This window comes from Haliotis rufescens, unplaced genomic scaffold (genome assembly GCF_023055435.1).
Source record: "Haliotis rufescens isolate VD_foot unplaced genomic scaffold, xgHalRufe1.0.p SCAF_12, whole genome shotgun sequence".
Lineage (NCBI taxonomy): Eukaryota > Metazoa > Mollusca > Gastropoda > Lepetellida > Haliotidae > Haliotis > Haliotis rufescens.
Window position 1 is genome coordinate 32474159 of NW_025963802.1, and position 19819 is coordinate 32493977.

A 19819-nucleotide genomic window follows, 5' to 3' on the forward strand; every position below is an offset into this window, starting at 1 on the left:
ATGCAAACACCCCCCTGCCCCCCTCAGCAATGGTACTTGAATCTAGGTCAAGGTCATGTCAAGGACCCATGTGACCTCTATTGTTAATTTTGAAACTGCACTATCACATACATTTCAAACAAATGACGTAAAGAAACTTCTTTATTGACATGGTTGAGAGAGCACATACATTTCCTCCATCAGTGGTATTAATAAGTTTTGTATCCTAATGAATAATAGCTTGTTGTGAAACTTGATATCTAGTTGCTTGCCGACCTCATTATAGCAGGCACAGAACGTGTACAGTTGTATGCTATACAAGTGCTTCATGTAAGCAAGACAAGGCACACAGTGAAACATCCATTAATCAAGTGTGTCATCAAACTGTCTCCAGTTACCTTGAAACAAATACTCGGACTCCCCTTCGTATCCAGGGTGGGATTTCATTCTGTTTTACCACCTGCACCAGGTGCAACCAAGTCAATTAATCAGGTGGCACCACCAAAATATTGGCTGCACCATTTTATCATGAATTGATACACTGTATTTTCAGTAAGTTTGAATATTTTAAAAAATCAAAGAGAAAATTAACTTGAAAATGTGCTCCAGTATTTTATTTTGGAGACATCTGTATATGGCTTTTGACATCTTGATATCCAACCTTTAAAAGAAGTTTCAAAGTATCTGTCTGTTGTGACTGTCACCTCATGACTGACTGTTCTAGTGGTAGTTGTGAAGAATTAGTTCTACACCAACTGTGTATTTCACTATTTTCAAGAACTTTTGCTTGATTAGCAGCCAGTTCTAAAGGAATTCAGTTTTCCACTTTTATCAAATATAACTCAGCGTTAGAAATTGGCACTCGTCCTGTCATCCTTGCCTAAATGCCCAATAATTAAAGTATCATAATTTAGGACTAGTAGAAATGTACCATTTTTAAGGGTTTTGCTATGTGATATCATTATAAGGACTAGTTGGCTAAATAGTTCCTATCGTTGTAACTGCTGCCGCGCACTTGTGGTGGGAAATGTTACCTGCACTTGGTGTATCCTGGCAATAAAAGTTACCTGCACTTAATTGCAGTGTTTTACCTGCACTGGTGCAGCTTGGATATAGCGAAATCAATCCCTGATATCAGAATTAAACGGATTGATATGTGACCAAACCAGCCAACATTGAGTATTATAATTGAACTGAAAGGAAACACAGATTATATATATTGGAAGATTGGCTTCTATTAGGGGCATAATTTTACAGTTTCTAGGATTGTAGGTACTCTATTGTCACCGTTACATCATAGGCATTATGACGCCACAAATACTACTGTTGTGTGTCCCCTAGGACTACAATGTAAGTTAAAGTTTTCATTAACCTGAAGAGGCGTTGAACGGCAAAAGATCTTGTGTGAATAAAGGAGTTTTTACAAGCATGAATATCTGGACTCTGTTTTTTTGTATATTTAATACTTATACACCTGATGAAATCACTTGTTTATATATATTTTGTTTGTTTGTTGTTTCACGCTGCACTCAGCAATATTCCAGCTATATGACGGCGGTCTGTAAATAATCGAGTCTGGACCAGACAGTCCAGTGATTGATAGCATGAGCATCGGTCCATGCAATTGGGATATGACATGCATCAACCAAGTCAGCGAGCCTGACCACCCGATCCCGTTAGTCGCCTCTTACGACAAGCATGGGTTGCTGAAGACCTATTCTACCCTGGATCCTCATGGGTAGACGATTGATATACCGAGCACCAAGTCTTTGGAGCAGGACATCTGTTCGCTAGGGACAGATAATCTTGTATATATTAATCAATTTGTGATGTCATGAGTCATATCATATGTATTGGTGCAGTCAGTGCTCGATGTAACTATATATGATAGCTACGTGAAAAATCGCAAAGAACATCATTACACTGTGCCCCTCATGGTTTATTCTCTCTGCCGTGTTTTGTTTATGACAAACAACTCCTACTCATTGTTTATTTCTTAAATACGAAGCATGCATGAGCACAACCTGATTTTTGTGTACCCTTCTGACGCATAAAACTGGTCTACTAGCTGTCAGTCTTCCATTTTGCAAAAGCCTCATTGGTTGAGTGGGTTAGACTGCTTAAATTCAGACTTGTGCGCTGGCGATTAGGTGCCTCACTCTGGGAGCGTGGGTTCGAATCCCAGATGACCTCAACCCAAAAAGTACAAGAATTTGTTCTTTACTTAGAAAGACTGTTATCCCAAATATGAAAAATTGTTACATTTGACCTTTTTAGAAAGTGAAAAGGCACTATATATTCGTTAATTGTTTTGCAAGTTTATCTCGTCTCGCATCAAAACATGGGAATATGTACTCACGTGTCACAGTAGTACACTGATCATCGTCAGATTAAAGAGTCTGATTAATGAGTGATTTCAGCAGTCCCTTGCAAAATAGGTGTGTTCATTTAAGTCTCAGTGCAAGACTGTCGGATTAACGATCTAAATCCCACTGATTTAATCTACATGAGTATTTCAATAACAAGAATGTCTTTTGTGGTTTTATTGGGGGTCCATCTGTTACTTTCAAAAGGTGGGAGAGGGGATTGAACACCATAAACCTCCGACTGTGATGAGACCCGTGAAGATCCAGGTTAAATTAGGTATTCAGCAACCTATGCTTGCCGTAAAAGGCGACTTATGATGCTTGTCGCAAAAGGTGACTCACAGGATCGGGTGGTCAGGCTCGCTGACTTGGTTGATGCATGTCATCGATCCCAATTGTGTGGATCAATGTTCATGATGTCAATCACTGGATTGTATGGTCCAGACTCGATTATTTACAGACCGCCGTCATATAGCTGGAATATTGCTGAGTACGGCTTCAAACAACAAACAAAAGCGGTGTTGATACATATGCTTTTGTTCTTGGGCCTCGTCCGTCATGGTGTATTCTCCCTGCAGTGTTTTTATGTATGATTAACAACTCCCACTCATCGTTTATTTCTTAAATAAAAGCAGAATGGATGCTGAAGACCAACTCTGACCTGGATCGTCATGGGAACAATGGCCTGTAAGCTGACATGGACACTCATGAAGTATTCTCGTCTCTCCTACTAAATCAAGTTGAAGGGGAAAGTTTCATGCTTAATACTGTCTGACCTTGACCTTGTTGACTGCCTGGACAAGCAGAATACACCCTTATCTTGTCCAAACAATGCCTAATGGCCATTAACCGCTAGACCGGTGTAGGGTTGAAAATGTGGATGTCTTATTGAAGACGTTTCAGAAATTGCAACAAATGGCTAATTTCTGAAAAACGAGCATTGGATGAGACTCTTTTGTAATTCATTTATAAACTTCAGCCGACCCTAACAAATCAAAACTGGAAAAATAGTAATCTTTGTAGCACTAGTGAGTGAGTATGGTTATACACTGCTTTTAGCAATATTCCAGCAATATCACAGCGGGGGACACCAGAAATGGGCTTCACACATTGTACCATGTCGGGAATCGAACCCGGGTCTTCTGCAAGACAAGCAAACACTTTAACCACTAGGCTACCCTACCGCCCCTTGTAGCTTTAATGTTTTGGAAGGGAGGAATTTATACTTCAGTGTTTCAAACAAATTCTTCAGCATGCAGTATGTATCACAACTACAAGACAAGCATAAGCTACACTTATCTTTTCATTTAGTTGTTTTTGGTTTGGGGATGAGTCATGGATGTTACTGACATTGTCGACAGTAGCCAAGAAAGCAACAATCACAAAATATATTAAAAATATCAAAGTTTGTTTTATTTTCCAGACCATTGCATCATCGACAGATAAGAAGAGTGAGTGAGTGAGTATGGTTTTAGCAATATTCCAGCAATATCACGGCGGGGAACACCAGAAATGGGCTTGACACGTTGTACCCATGTCGGGAACTGAACCAGGGTCTTTGGCGTGACGAGCGAATGCTTTACCACTAGGCTACCCGACCGCCCCCTGATAAGAAGAACTATAAGATACAACTACGAACAAAAATCTCCTTTTTGCAAATCTATTGTTTTGGGTTGGTTTAATATTTGGAAGTAAACATAATTTTTTTTGAAAACATTACAAGTTGCAACTCACATCTGACACGAGACATGTTAAGATTAATACAATTTCACAGAATATGCATCTTCCCGAGGCAAGGGAGTTAAGCAAATCCAGCAAGTTGATTGGACCGAAATTTGCACAGCAATTTACGAACCGGATGTCGATTTCTTTACGTGATTTTGATTGGACTATACATAGGCTTGTTAGTCCATCCAAACTATAACTCCATGATTCCAGCCTAGTTCGGCAAGGGTAGAAGCTGGACTTTTACGGTCAGTTAACTCCCTTGCCGAGGGAGATGCAGACTACGGTAACAATCTTAACATGTATAAAGCTGAACATGTGGTACAACAACAGTGTTGATCCTGCTTTACATTGTGTTTATCAGGGGAAACAATAAGCATGGTCAATAATCAGCGTAACATAGGTGCAATATTTCTGACAACCAAAATATATTTTAAAAAATACCAAGAAACGTTTGTACAATTTCCATCTATATGATGATGGCCTGTAAATAAGCGAGTCTGGAGCAGACAATTTCAGTGACTGATATAAATGAGCAATGATCCATGCCTTCAGGGTATAACGGTCACCACCTATTACGACCAGCATAGGTGAACTATCCTTATCTGGAATTCCCACAAGTGAGATTCATGGAACATTATTGTAATTTCAAGGCATAAATGTCCAGGGCCCACTTGCACAAAATGATCTTAGCACTAAGACTATTGTAAGCCTATGCTAAAGTATGGGAGTTACGATCATCTTAGCGCTAAGATCGCTTTGTGCAAGTGGGCCCAGGTCCTTCCAAGCCAAAATCAAATTCAAGGGTTTTTCAAGCAAGCACTGTGTGAACTCTGCATAAAATTATTATTATGGAAGCATTTCAAAAGTTAAAAGGAAATAAAAAAATATAAACCAATATTACAGTACAGTTATTATGGAGCCTGGAGAAAAATGTGCAAATCAGGGCAAAATTAGCTGATTATTAATAACAAATGTCTCCTATGTACATATTTTACAAGAATTTTATATTCGTTGTAGTTCACAAAATATATGTTACTGTTCAGGAACAAGCTGGCACACATTTGCCATTACATTAAAACAAACTTAATTATGTACTGTCATATACATTATGTCTGTGACTGCCTGAGATCAAAGATCATAGGTGGTCTCTACTGTGTTGGGGATGTCACACATTGTAACAGTAAATTCCCTGAAATTAATGGATGGAACACTTACATGCTCGGTGATGCAGATGATTTTACATCTATTTCATTAAAATCTATATACTGTCGACACATTCACGACCAAATTTTTATTTGAGCCTGATTCGACCAGCACATGGCTAAAAACGCAGACATCCACACAAATTACTCTGAGTGAGTGAGTGAGTATGGTTTTACGCCGCTTTTAGCAATATTCCACCAATATTTCACCGGGGGACACCAGAAATGGGCTTCACACATTGTACCCATGTCGGGAATCAAACCCGGGTCTTTGGCGTGACGAGCCAACGCTTTAACCACTGGGCTACCCGACCGCCCCCAAATTACTCTGATGAGCAAGAGAAATTCTGTGTGAAGTAACAACACGTGCGGTCTGACGTCGATTAAAGAATAATTTGCACACTCGTATATGCAAGGGGCCGACGTATGGTTCTCAGTAGGAAGTGACAACTTGGAGACGATGGCTTGCGGTATATACAGTTTTACTTTGTAGATATATACATACAGAAGACACTATGTGTCAGGTCAGCACATAGTGTTAGTGGTTGTTGTCTAGGTGCCCCGGAGCACCCAGCCTAACCCTAGCTAGGCTAAGGGTAAGACCTTTCTTTCTTCTTTTCTTCTCAATCTCTCTGGACCAAGGCTTATATAGCCAAGGTCACCTGACATTTAGTAAGTAATAAATGTAAACAGTAATTCATCAGCAGGATGGCAGACGGTCGATGTACACAAAAATGTTGGATTAACAATTAGGATTAGCATCTTATAAATAACAGCAATTAAGTGTTTTAAGGCATATAGATGTCATGACTCTAGGGTAATGAGCCTTTGCAAATAAATGTTCTTCAGACAATGGGTGTTGTAAACTGTCACTATGACAGAAGTTTGACACTGGAGAGTTTCAAATGGCGACATCAGCTCCAAAATACTGTGCCAAATAGTTCTAGGGCATTTTAAAACTATTTTAACAAAACTGTACTAGAATCAGGGTTTAGAAAAGTGGTTAAAATCGCACTCTCTAATAGAAGGGCATATATATTAAATTCCATAATCATGGATGCAAACTAAAGGAATTAAGCTTTTTCAAACTTTTGAACTGGTCCCCGCCTCTCCAGAGAGTGGGGGGGTGGTTCCTGCAAGTCCCAGATACACTCGTGACCTGCTAGACTGTCACACATTCACTTCATGTCTGGCCAGCCTAGCACAACGTGACCGCCGTGTGAAACAGATAAGATATAAGATCTATTGCATAACTTGTTTCTGTGGTACAATCTGTCATGGCAGTAAGGCCAGGTAAAACAAATTTGTTTTTCATGACTTTTTCAAAAGCTGACTGGAAAAGGCAGGAATATCATGTTTTATTATTAGATTCTTAAGAGGGTTACAATTTGCAAATCAATTACCATATACTACGTAATAAGCGCCCCGCTCTAATAAGCGCCCACGGCGACATTTGCTAAGATATTGGCGAGTAAAAAATCCCATTTCCCAAGTATAGAGTGACCGGTTTTAGTTTGTTTGTTGTTTAACACCACACTCAGTGATATTCCAGCTATACGACGGCGCTGTGTAAATAATCCAGTGTGGGCAAGACAATCCAGTGATTGACATCATGATCATCGATCTATGCAATTTGGATACGATGACATGCATCCAAGTCAGCGAGCCTGACAACCTGATCTCGTAAGGTAAGTCGCCTCTTTCCGACTAGCATAGTCACCTTTTACGTCATGCTTAGGTTGCTGAAGAACTATTCTAACCCAGATCTTCACCACTATTAAGTGATAGGTCCAAGGTCATGATGACATCACCCCACCCCACCCCTATGACACACTATGCAGAGCGTATGTATTTTGTGAAAAATCCTTTATTTTATGCTCTTTTGACACTATTTTATAGCAACATTTTCATGTGATATGTTCTAATAATACTGAATAACAATCTAGATATTATAATGTTAATCATATTATAATGTTAATCATATTTAATGTTCATAATTATGTTCAATGTTGTGTGTTCCTTGTGCAATGCCACACTCAGGAATATTTCTGCTGCATAATAGCTGTCTGTAAATAATAAATAAATGTTTCTACCAGACAAACCAGTGATTGATATAATGACCAACGTCTCGTGCCTTCTTGGTACGATTTCGGTATATCATGATACACTTGATTACCTAGTCCTGCACCATGACCGTGGAATATATTTATTTTATGAAAAAATAATAATCTAGAAATGCATACAAAAGCAAGTCTAGCCAGCTCAAGCTAGCTCTATTCCACAGCATAGGGATTTTTTTTAATTTTTAGAGTCAAGAAGGATATTGTGTAATATAAGATTTCAGAGACTAAATGTTAGTCTATTGATTACCCAATCAATGCTTTAACTTTTACCAACAAACATAAACATTGATTGGACCTGTTCTAACCAAGAACCCCCACAAAGACATATTTAGCCCTAATTTAGCCCTCTCAAATGATGTAGATGCAAAAGTATATTTTAGATGATGTGTAAAATACTTTAAAAAAGCCACCAGTCTCCCCAACTCATTCCTCAATCTCATGATAAGATAGCAACATGTTCGTAGATGCCTATTACACAAATATTCAAACAAATGCCCTTTAATTTCCCATAAAATAAAATAGGAAACCAAAGTTGCAAATTGCCATGTAGCAGGAATATTGTATAGCACAGCAAATTGATACCTTTACTTTTTAGTGTTATTCTAATTGGAATAGAGTCATAAATATAAAATCATCTCATGCAATGTGTCATGTGTACAAATTGAACTAGTTTGGGAGTACAGGTGGAAATATTTCCGATCTTTGAGTCTGTTTGTGGCATCGCAACACAGTATACACAACAATTGCCTGTTCTCGAATTAACAGATCAGCCGACAATAAACATTTCAGGAATAGTTCACCTGACCGCGATCTTGTTGCACGAGTAGCCAGTATATGTGTAAGAATGTACGTTATGGGTTAATCTAACAACACGATATGTGGCCTTACATGTTTTTTTCACCTTCAGAAAACATATGCGCATATCGCCCAAAACACACACTGGCATGCTATGGAAATGAAACATAAAATGAAACAGGAAACCAAAGATGCAAATTGCCATGTATATTGTATAGCACAGCAAATCTATTCTAATTGGAAAAGAGTCACAAATATAAAATCATCTCATGCAATGTGTCATGTGTTCAGACTGAACAATATTTATAACTACTTGTTCATTTCAATTGTTCAATGTTGATTAACATTCATTGTTTTTACTTGATGATGAACAGTTCCAAGGGTACTGCTTTGCTCACAATCATAATAACACATGTTCAATACCATTTAGGTATGTAATACATCTGGACAATCTTGAATAAAAGGGTCATCTGTATGAACAGTTTGCTTGACTGTATAGTTTGAGATGGTATAGGCAATGATCAAACAAAATAAAAATTTAATCTGAGTGCAAACTGTAAAAAAATAACAGCTATCATACCCGAGGTTCGAGCCTGGCCAATTCCAAAAATATACACAGCTCCCAGTTCAGTATGACCCGAGAACACCCTGGGCACTAGCCATCGCCTACAGCAGGTGAGAACTCTTCCACATGGGCGATCTCTGGGGAAGTCTGCAGCCCGTATCTCCTTCCCCCCCCCTTTACATATACAAAAGGATTGAGCGGCATGGGATGAGGGGGTGGGAGGTTTGGGGGCGCGGGGGGGGGGGGGGGGGGGGGGGGGGGGCTATTTTGGGGTACAGGTGGAAATATTTCCGATCTTTGAGTCTGTTTGTGTCATCGTAACACAGTATACACAACAATTGCCTGTTCTCGAATCAACAGTTCCGACGATAAACATTTCAAGATATATAGTTAACCTGACCGCGATCTTGTTGCACGAGTAGCCAGTAGAATCTATATGTGTAAGAATGTACGTTATGGGTTATGTACACGATATGTGGCCTGCAGTACACGTGTTACATTGTAACGTGTTTTTCACCTTCAGAAAACATATGCGCATATCGCCCAAAACACACATAGGAGGCACTGGCATGCTATGGACACCAAAGTACTTACATCTGCAGTCGATCAACTGCAAGTGACAGAAATCAACGAGCTGTGTCTTTGATAATGAATTTGTTGACCGTCGTTCGAATTATGCCGATGACGAACGGTTGCGAGCCCTTGGAGGTGTGTGGGAGAGGACCAATCAATGTGCGCCTTTTCTATTTCCCAGGGTGAAGGCCGTCTTGTATGTTTTGCATCCGTGCCAAATATTCAGGTCATATAAACGATTGTGTATTGGACTTGTTGCAAAATTAACCCTTGGTTTTATATTCATAGTTATTAATATTCTGAGTACATATATGAATGCACAAGACAACATGTGTCAGCAGGTTTTCGTACTGACAATTAATACGAGTGTTTCTAGAAATAGCTGGGATATTGGTGGACCAGTATCAGAGACCATGTACCGATCGAGGGACGGGCATCGGGGTCAGTCGGTACATGGTTTCTACAAGTTTATATATTCTTGGTTTATCATTAACCAGGCTAGGTCGGGAGGGAGCCTTATCAAATGATGTCATGTTCAGTAAACATGCATATGCTACACAGTTCAAACAAACGATAACTTTTTTTTTAATTGCGCCACACAGTTACATTTGTATCCGGGTTTACGTTGGGTAGGTACACCAGTATTCTCGATTATTCTGTGTAATAAATCGCCATTATAACAAACCGGAAAATCGAGGAATGTGGTGGCATTATGACCGTGGTATAACTTTATATAATGTCCCCAACTAATCAACTATGCATATGTTATAATAAGATGTGAGGTGAGGTGAAATTGGGTTAACGTCGCGTCCAAGATTATTGCACTTATATAACCACGTGCATGTACGTGTGTGTGGCTGTTGTACTAGTTGGGACTGATGCCGATTTATAGTGCTAGCCCACTGCGATACCATGCCGCAGTTTAACATGAATACCCCACTCAGACACAGTATACTGACTCCGAGCCGACCAGTCCTTGTTTTAGCTCCTTAATGCCGAGCGCCAGACAGGGTAATAACAAGTACCATCTTTTAACGTCTTTTGGTATGACGCGGCCGGGGATCGAACCCTGGACCTTCCGCTCTCCGGGCGGACGCTCTACCACTAGACCACGGAGGCGGTTGTTATAATAAGAAGATAAATGGATGTGTTATATATAAGCTCGGAAAATGAGAGCGCCGGTACCTGTAAACGTTTGTTTGTGACGTCATCCTATATTATGTACTATTATGATGATGCGTCTGTTTGTGACGTCATCCTATATTATGTACTATTATGATGATGCTATTGGTAAATCAGTGACCTCCGTTGTGAGCTATTTTTCGATATAATCTTTTTTTATAAAGTGTCGAACGTAGTTTCATAAAAAATTTAATGTCTTTGCACATCACAATTAAAACACAAAACGATTTTCAGTCCCAGAATTTGTATGTGAAATATGATAGGTGGATGTTGCAAATCCAAAATGGCTGTTGCTGAGGGTATTAAAATAATGACAATAATGACCTTTATATGTATTCGTAGATCCTCACCGTGTTAAACTTGTAGCTACGGCTGATGGGAAGTCTGAATCCTAAATGCAACATTACGTTGCAAGACTAACCAAGTGTCACAATGGTCACAGCTGTTCCTGTGAAGTTCCATCATTAACATAATTGTTCATCACGTTTGTCTGTTTTTTTGTTTTTCATTAATTTATTTTGTGTAATCAGTAATTGGATTATTTTCATCGAAAACAAGACTTTTCATTTAACTCCCTTGTTTCGGAAAGATGCGCTATCTGGTCTTCAGCAACCCATGCTTGCCGTAAAAGGCGACTGTGTTTGTCGTAAGAGACGACTAACAGGATAGGGTGGTCAGGCTCGCTGACTTGGTTGAAGCATGTCATCGATCCCAATTCGTGGATTGAGGCTCATTATATCAATCACTGGATTGTCTGGTCCAGACTCGATTATTTACAGACCGCCGTCATATAGCTGGAATATTGCTGAGTGCGGCGTTAAACAACAAACCAACCAAAATAATCCGTAATTTCGAGTTTCGAGTAGGTTATTCTATCTATTACTCCTGTTACACGGGTGACCCAGTCGTCTAAGGCGCCGCGATTCGCTGTGCAGAGTTGCGTCCCTTGGGCACGCCAGAAACCTATGATTGTGGGTTCGAATTCCGGTTCACCCGATTATGTTTCTAGGTTTGTCAGCACCATACCCGTGCTTGTGGGTTTCACCGAAGTGGTAAACGTCTGAGACTTGCATCACTTCGGGCTTTCCTCCCACATTAAGCTGACACGCTGTCATATAACTGGAATACTGTTAAAAGTGGTGTAACCCAACTCACTCATTATCTATTTGACAGTTCAGTTCAGTTTATTCTCAGAGAAAAGTATAATATAAATTCATATATAATAATAAAATCAAGATGACAGGAGTAAATACATGTAGACATTGAACGTTTCAATGAAATATTACAAAATTAAAATGTCAGGAATCTCGCGTTTTTAACAGCTTCAACATTCTAAAGTTTAAGAGAAACTTCACTGAAGGTAGTCTATTGTTCAGATGACGTTATGTAATCGAGTTGTGACGTAATGAACAAAGGATGTCGTCATGTCGTATTTTTATCTCAACATTGTAGCACTGTGACGTATTATTGCTTCACTTAACCAAACCGCATAGATAATCGCTAAAATGTACACGTGCAAATATCGGAAAGTCATTACACGCAATTATTCTACCTCTCTGGGTAATATTTCCAAATATTACAACTGCATAACATGTGTAGCTTATACACTAACCTTGAGTCACGCAGCCACAGCTGTTCCAGTGATTTTTGATTTTTATTATCATAAACACGATTGCATATTATGTTTAAACTGTTTAACGTGGCAATGTAAATGAATTTGTTTTGTAGCTAATAAAACCGGACTTATATCTTTGAAAACTAAATATATGTTAACGCTGATTTTATATGTGGAACATAGACTTTTAAACATTTCTTTTTTTCTTTTTCTTTTTTTTTTTTTGGGGGGGGGGGGGGGGGGGGGCGTATAGACTAGGCTTGGGTAAACTAAATGCAGACACTCCGCAGACATGTTGCATGGTTGCATGCTGTATCGTTCAGCTTCGTGTATATTAAGGGTCGGTGTGGTAGCCTTGTGGTTTAAGCGTTCACTCGTCACACTGAAGACCCTGGATCGAATCTCACACAGGCACAAGTGTGAAGCCCATTTCTAGTGACCTCGCCACGATTGCTGAAATATTGCTAAAAGCGGAGTAAAACCATACTAAAACCCATGTATAGTAAATACTTTAGGCCCTACGGATTTAGGGCCATAGTCGCATAAATAAGTTTATACAAGTTAAAAGCAACACAACATTTCATGAACGTACTTATACATTCACGAATCATTGTAAGGTTCATGACGATTAAGTGTTCATGAAAACAGTGAGTATATGCATGCTTCTCAATGGTAGCAAGATCACAATCCAGTTTACATTAAGTATCACATACAGTATCAGAGATACAAATATATGTGTTTTAATCGGCCACGCCAATATTACCACGTGTCCTGTCATAGCTAACCATGATCTATATAATACATGTATTAGCATTCCTATCGTGTTTAGGTTGGATATGCGCATGCTAAACATTGGTACGGTTGGTGGACGAAGTTGGTTTGTTGTTTAACACTGCACTTAGCAATATTCCAGCTATATGGTGTCTGTAAATTATCCACATGATCGAATCTGGACCAGGCAGTAGGGATATACGACGACATGCATCAACAGAGTCAGACTAACCACCCAATCTCGTCAGTCGCCTCTTGAGACAAGCATGGGTTGATGAAGACAAATTCTAAGCCGGATTTCCACAAAGTGTATACAGCACTATAACCAACTTCTTTGATATATGTTGATAAAAATAACATGACAACCAAACACAAATTCTTTCGCGAACATATCTAACATCAAGCATATTGTTCGATGTGTATTGTATAAATACACCCCTCTTTAAACATTTATCAACACTTGTATCGCCGGTAGAGCAGGCATCAGTTTACCAGGATAGCAAGAGCTAGTATTTGATTTAATATTAGACACACTCTTGCTCGAAGAAAACACGTTAACAAAGCTCTAAGTAGTGCATGTTATTCTACACATACCTGTCTGTGAGCAATCTATCCACCAATCTTCTGACAAACGCACAAGCTGAACTGGGGAGGCTATTTCAACCCGACCTGGTGTGTTTGACTCAAATTATCATATAAAGGGACATAACTCCTACCGGTGTGTATTACATCAAATTTCATCATCATTGCACTATATGTCACTTCTTTGACGTATCACATAACATGCTTACTATGCAGTTTTTAAATACATTTTGCAAAATATGGTACTGACAGTATTAATTAATAACGATAGTCATTATTCAGAATTACTGGTTATAAAATACAGTTTTAATCTTGCAGTTATCTTGAGGGATAAACTCAATTGGGTTAAAGTGAAGTTATGTATACGAAGTTCGTTTTCCTCCTTTGAGTTAAATTCCAACACGTGTTTAAGATTCAATCGGGTCAAATATCGACCCTTCACTGCATTGAAAGGAAAATCGATATCACTTTAGTAATGTAATATCTCACGCCCATCATGTTCAAGAAAGTAATTATGTGCTCCAACGAGACTGATAATGAAACTACATGTAATCTGATACGCGCTTCGCTCTGTCATTATTTTACTGTAGTGAGTGAGTTGGGTTTAACGCCGCTTTTAACAGTATTACAGTTATATCACGGCGTGTCAGCTTAATGTGGGAGGAAAGCCCGAAGTGATGCAGGTCTCATATGTTTACCAGTTCGGTGAATCCCACGAGCACGGGTATGGTGCTGACAAAGCTAGAAACATAATCTGGTCGAACCGGGATTCGAACCCACAATCATAGGTTTCTGGCGTGCCCAAGGGACGCAACTCTGTCAATCGCGGCGCCTAAGACGACTGGGCCACCCGTGCCCCCTCTTTTACTATAGCGTACATGATACAGTCAGTGTGTAAAATGTCCGAAATTTTTGCTGAGGCAATTTACAAGACGCCAAAATATTTCAATCATTTTACACATATTTTTCGTCAGAACTAAAAGTTATAAAAAAGTAATAAATGGCTTAAAAACAGAACAATCGACTTATTATGCTAGGATAAGAACCCAATATATTTTTTTAAACATACACCGACTTTCGTATTCTTTTAATCCTATCATTTTCAGTTACATGTTTGGAATTCGTAATCATATTAATAAAATGAATGGAAATATTTTTATTAAATGACTGAAATATTTGGGTGTTTATAAATTGCCAAAGTGAAAAATTCAGTCATTTTACACGTTGACAGCGTCATATACACAGCTCCAGTATGCGGGTGTGAATACGTGTGAGGTGAATGTGCATTTTTGTTTGAAATATTTGATTTCCTACTTATTCATTGGTTATTTCTTCTCTTTAATATATCCTTTTAAACACATTGACTCATTACTTGCACATGTGGCCTGATCTACTATGAATAAATATTTTGTCATTCTTTTTGTATATTAATTGGGAGCATAGTGATTACGATCCCTCGTTAAGCCGGCGGTCCGGGTTCGAATCCACACGTACACGCGAGAACGTTATGTGAAAGCCTGCTCAATCAAACTTGCCTCATGCATGCAATTCAATATACTAACAATAGTCATAAAACGTAATAAGTAGATGCATGACAACAGCGTCGGGCAGACATAACATAAACATCTGTTCACAACCCCACCACACCCCTCGTTCCTACCCTTGCAACATACTTTCGATTTGTTAAAATAGTCGTGTGTTTGAAGTTTTGAAGTCACCTACCCAAACAACAACAACGCACACCCCCACCCCCACCCCCACCAAATTCAAATTCAAAAAGTGATATACCCCCTCCTTTTTATTCCATCCTCTGTACTGAAAACACACTTGTTGTCTTCGTGTAATGTATATTGATTATAAGGCGCTTTACATGATTATTAAGGAGAATATTTTACACCTCTTCGTAGGACTTGTCTGACATGGTCCCCTTCCTCTGCAAGAGTGAGTGAGTGAGTTGGGTTTAACGCCGCTTTTAACAGTATTCCAGTTATATCGCGGCGTGTCAGCTTAATGTGGGAGGAAAGCCCGAAGTGATGCAGGTCTTCGACGTTTACCACTTCAGTGAAACCCACGAGCACGGGTATGGTGCTGACAAACCTAGAAACATAATCGGGGCGAACCGGGATTCGAACCCACAATCATAGGTTTCTGGCGTGCCCAAGGGACGCAACTCTGCACAGCGAATCGCGGCGCCTTAGACGACTGGGCCACCCGTGCCCCCTCCTCTGCAAGATCAGATCGACAACATGAGTTGACATAACTGTCAATAACGACAACTGGCATACATCGTGAGAGCAGTACACAGATAACATTTCTAGATATGGGTATACATGTACAGTAAACTACGGTTATAACGAACTCAAAGGGACCACCCATTTTAATTCGTAATAACCGTAGTTCGTTATAAGCATATATACAGCATATAATGCAACACGTGGCCGGGGCTAACAAGTTAGTTCGTTATATCGGTCAGTTCGTTATAAGCGTGTTCGTTATAACCGTAGTTTACTGTATATCAATTGCTTGAAGTCAAGAATTAAACGTGGGCGAGGCTTAGGAAATTCGATTCAAGTTGTTTTTTTAAATACTTGCATTCAATATTTATGGGAAATCGGACTGTAGGGTAGAGACCGTCTTTAAGACGTCTGGATTCTTTTCCACCCAAACACTTGTCGATTGTGCACAGTCACGGTATAATACGATTGTGAAATCTGACTTATGAATGTAACTAAATGCAATTTGTCAACTGAACGTCAATATTCAATTGAAAAATCTGTATACGGAAGTACATTTCGACACAAAATGTAAAGCAACGCCCAATTACATAACCCGCCTTGGCTGATATCAATGAAGTGTGTAGATCCATTGATATATGATTACAATATTGTCGTAACGTATGAATGTATTCTCTCTCCTCGTCACGCGTCATCTTTCCATTGATTTTGTTTTGAGTGCTCTAAAGTTTGAGTTCCGTATGTTTATTCCTGCGGAATATACCAGCAAGTAAATTTATAGAGTGCAAATGTCCTCGATTATCCAGTATTTTATGTCTCCATCCTTATCATGATATTATGGAGCACGATAATCGAGTGTGTGGTGTGTGGTAACAAAGGTTATGCGTATGCATAGTTTCTGTATAGGCTAGTGGGTGAGTGAGTGGGTGATATAAGAGTGAGTGGGTGATATGAGAGAGAGAGAGAGAGAGAGAGAGAGAGAGAGAGAGAGAGAGAGAGAGAGAGAGAGAGAGAGAGAGAGAGAGAGAGAATCTGGCGAATGACGAATCCTGGCACGACTAAGGGACACAACTCTGTACAGACAACAAGGGGACGAGTCCCTGTGTTTAAGTGTGTATTGTCCTCTTACGTATACAATTATCTCACTCAACAATTAAAAAAAAGCATGTCACAACAAGTGTGGTGTACAATCGGCGGACAATATTGCAGTTTCCTTGAAATAAGGCAATATGCACAAGGATATCATTTCCGAAAGAAGTAGGACAAGCAATAAATTGTACAGTAGAGGAATCCCCCAATCCCCTCGCCATAGCTAATGATGACATTGGCGAAACCGTCAGGTACCTCGCTTTCACCGACTCGTGTCTCATCCTGTCTCGTGATCTGCCACTTAAACGAGGGCCGACAGTCGGGCGACTGACCATCTTCCGGAGGAGAGGGAGTTAACTGATTTTAAAATTCAGTGGAAACTGGTCTTTTACAGTCAGTTTACTCGATCCCTTGCTTCGGGAAGATGGCGACTAACGGGGTCGGGTGTTCGCTGACTTGCAATTGGTTGATGCATGTCATCGTAACCCCATTGCGTAGGTCGATTTTATCGAAAAAAAATATATTGTCCCCCGAAACGTCTTGACAAAAATAAATGTGCTTTAGAAATTGCCAGCCACAAAAATTACATTGTTGCAATGTGTTTTTGTCATAGTTATAAAAAAATATATCTGTTTTTTGACTAAATAGCGCTATGTTTCACTATTTTACTCAACAGTATAACTTGGCGTGGCGTGAAAAAACGTACTGTGGCGTTTTGACCAAATAATCTTGTCCATTTTGGCGCTGGAACGTTTTGACTGGACATCAGATTCACGATTGCTCATCACATATGCAAATGTCAATAAAAAAAATGCTTTGAAAATCTGTGGACTGAAAGGACGTGGCAGTTGAGATATTTGAAACAGACCATACTATATGAAGTCACCATTTTCCCGGAAATGAAAGAGTTATCGTTCACACAAGGGAGGTAACTCCATGTTTATAATTTTTGTCGTGACAGGAGAAGCATAATATAGAAAGAAACATCAATGCTCACTCAACCAGACGTGACTGTGGTTTGACAAGACCAGGATGTGGTCATATCCTATTTGAAAACGTAGCAACGAAAAAAATATGTGATGCTTTTCAAGGCACAAGGATATTTGTACAAATTTGAAAATGGTTGAAATAGAAATCTGACTCGCGAGCTCAATTTATCTGAGTGGACATCAGACAAGGAAGTATATTACATATCAGATCATGTCACATCAATTCTCGTGTGAAGGGTGACGCATACGACCAATACGTTCTCAAGCAAGACGATGTAAGGTACGTTTTATCGGCGAAGTTAATTCATGAGATCGTGTGTGTAAGACAATAACCTGTTGACTTTCTTTATTTTGATTCTGTGTTATTTGATATGACCAGCATAAATATTATGACCTTCGATCGCACACTCCAAACTGATTTCTTGAAAAGAGAAGAACACCCTCTTCTTTATCCTCTCTTCTCCATGTTCTTCTTCAAATATTGAGTCCTAAGCCCCAAACTCTAATTAACAATGATAAACAGACACCGTTGTGTTAGCTGTCAGCAATTATCAAGTGATTTCTTCTCACAACAAATATAAAAAGATGTACTTTTTAACAAGTTTCTGCATGGCAAAGAGTAGCAGCTGACACATGTTTCCCACATGGATGAGACCATTTCCTTTCTAATGGCCTTGAATGCCATATGCAGTTTTTGACATGATAGGTTGCTCCTCATATATATTGAGGTGAAATGGGGCTAACGTCATGCCCTGTTGAGGTGGTCGGGTAGCCTAGAGGTTAAAGCGTTTGCTCATCACGCCGAAGACCCGGGTTCATTCCCGACATGGGTACAATGTGTGAAGCCCATTTCTGGTGTCCCCCGCCGTGATATTGCTGGAATTTTGCTAAAAGCGGCATAAAACCATACTCACTCACTCACTTATATAGCGATTTGCATGCACATGTGTGTGGCTGCATGTTCTTCAGAGCCCCAGATAAGCTGCGTATCTGCGTAAAATACGCATCAGAAATGCAGAAATACGCAGGAAAATAATATCCAAGCGTATCAAATACGCAACAAACCTTACAGATACGCTACAAAAATAAAACTTGTGCGTATCATCAAAATATTGTGAAGTAACCCTGCGTATTCGATTGGCAAATCAGCAACTTATTTTAAATTATGAACGGGCATTCCGTCAACCTTGCCAAACTCCATGATGACAGTTACGTCATGATCATTTGCCATCACACTTTCTTGTGGAAGTATCGTGGTATATTTGAGTCCTATAAAGCTCTCGAACCCACACAACACCAGTTTGCAGGGACTAGATGAATAGTGTTTTTAAATATTTAACTTAAATACCCACATGTGTAAAAACTAGTGGGTAACAGAAATTTGAATACCCAGATAGAATAGCTGATACGCAGTGATTTTAAAATGCATGGGTAAAATACCCACAACACCAAAAGCTTATCTGGAGCTCTGTTCTTGTCCGGACTAATGCCGATTTTATAGTGCTATCCCTTTGAGATACCATGCCACATTGTGACGTTCTCGGGTACCATGACGTCACTTTAGAATTGGCTTTCACTTTGTGTGAGTTCATTGGAGTATGAACCTTCGGAGAGTGTGGGCCAAATTGTATGAACGTCAGGGCTTGTGTTGCATTAATTCACTGAATGATGTCACTGTTGTCTATAGATTTATGTTTGTAAATCAGTGTTTGAAATAATTTTATAACCCAACAAGACAGAAGGGCTGGTGACCCATAAGTGTTGCCTGCCCATCTTCATAGTTACCTGCCCGCATTCAGACATTATAAACATTGAAAAATTATAAGACAAATTTGCATCTTGATTTGGTTGAAATAATGCAAACCATTAACCATTACTTGAGTGTAACAAGAGTCATCAGAAGATGACAATTACCCCTGACCCCCACAATAGCAAAAGGCACCACTTCAGCCCCTGGTTGATGCATGTACCAAGTTTGGATGAAAAATCTTTAACGGTTTTCAAGTTATGCTCCGGAAGCGGAATA

At 39.4% G+C, this 19819-nt stretch overlaps 2 protein-coding genes across 3 annotated transcripts in view; one reads left to right on the top strand and one right to left on the bottom strand.

Annotated features, from left to right (window-relative positions):
- The window catches only part of LOC124117549 (ornithine aminotransferase, mitochondrial-like), a 30314-nt gene extending 16705 nt beyond the window's left edge, over positions 1 to 13609 (bottom strand). The window contains exon 1 of one of the 2 annotated variants that reach the window (XM_046479498.2): positions 13494 to 13609. The gene's annotated coding sequence lies outside the window, so the exon portion shown is untranslated. Of the gene's footprint in view, positions 1 to 9352; positions 9504 to 13493 lie in introns of those variants that run through there. The other variant, XM_046479490.2, reaches the window with a different exon arrangement.
- A 4134-nt stretch (positions 13610 to 17743) lies between these two features.
- LOC124117567 overlaps positions 17744 to 19819 on the top strand; it is a 50098-nt gene continuing 48022 nt past the window's right edge. Inside the window, exon 1 of the mRNA XM_046479518.2 lies at positions 17744 to 18073. The gene's annotated coding sequence lies outside the window, so the exon portion shown is untranslated. The remainder of the gene's footprint in view (positions 18074 to 19819) is intronic.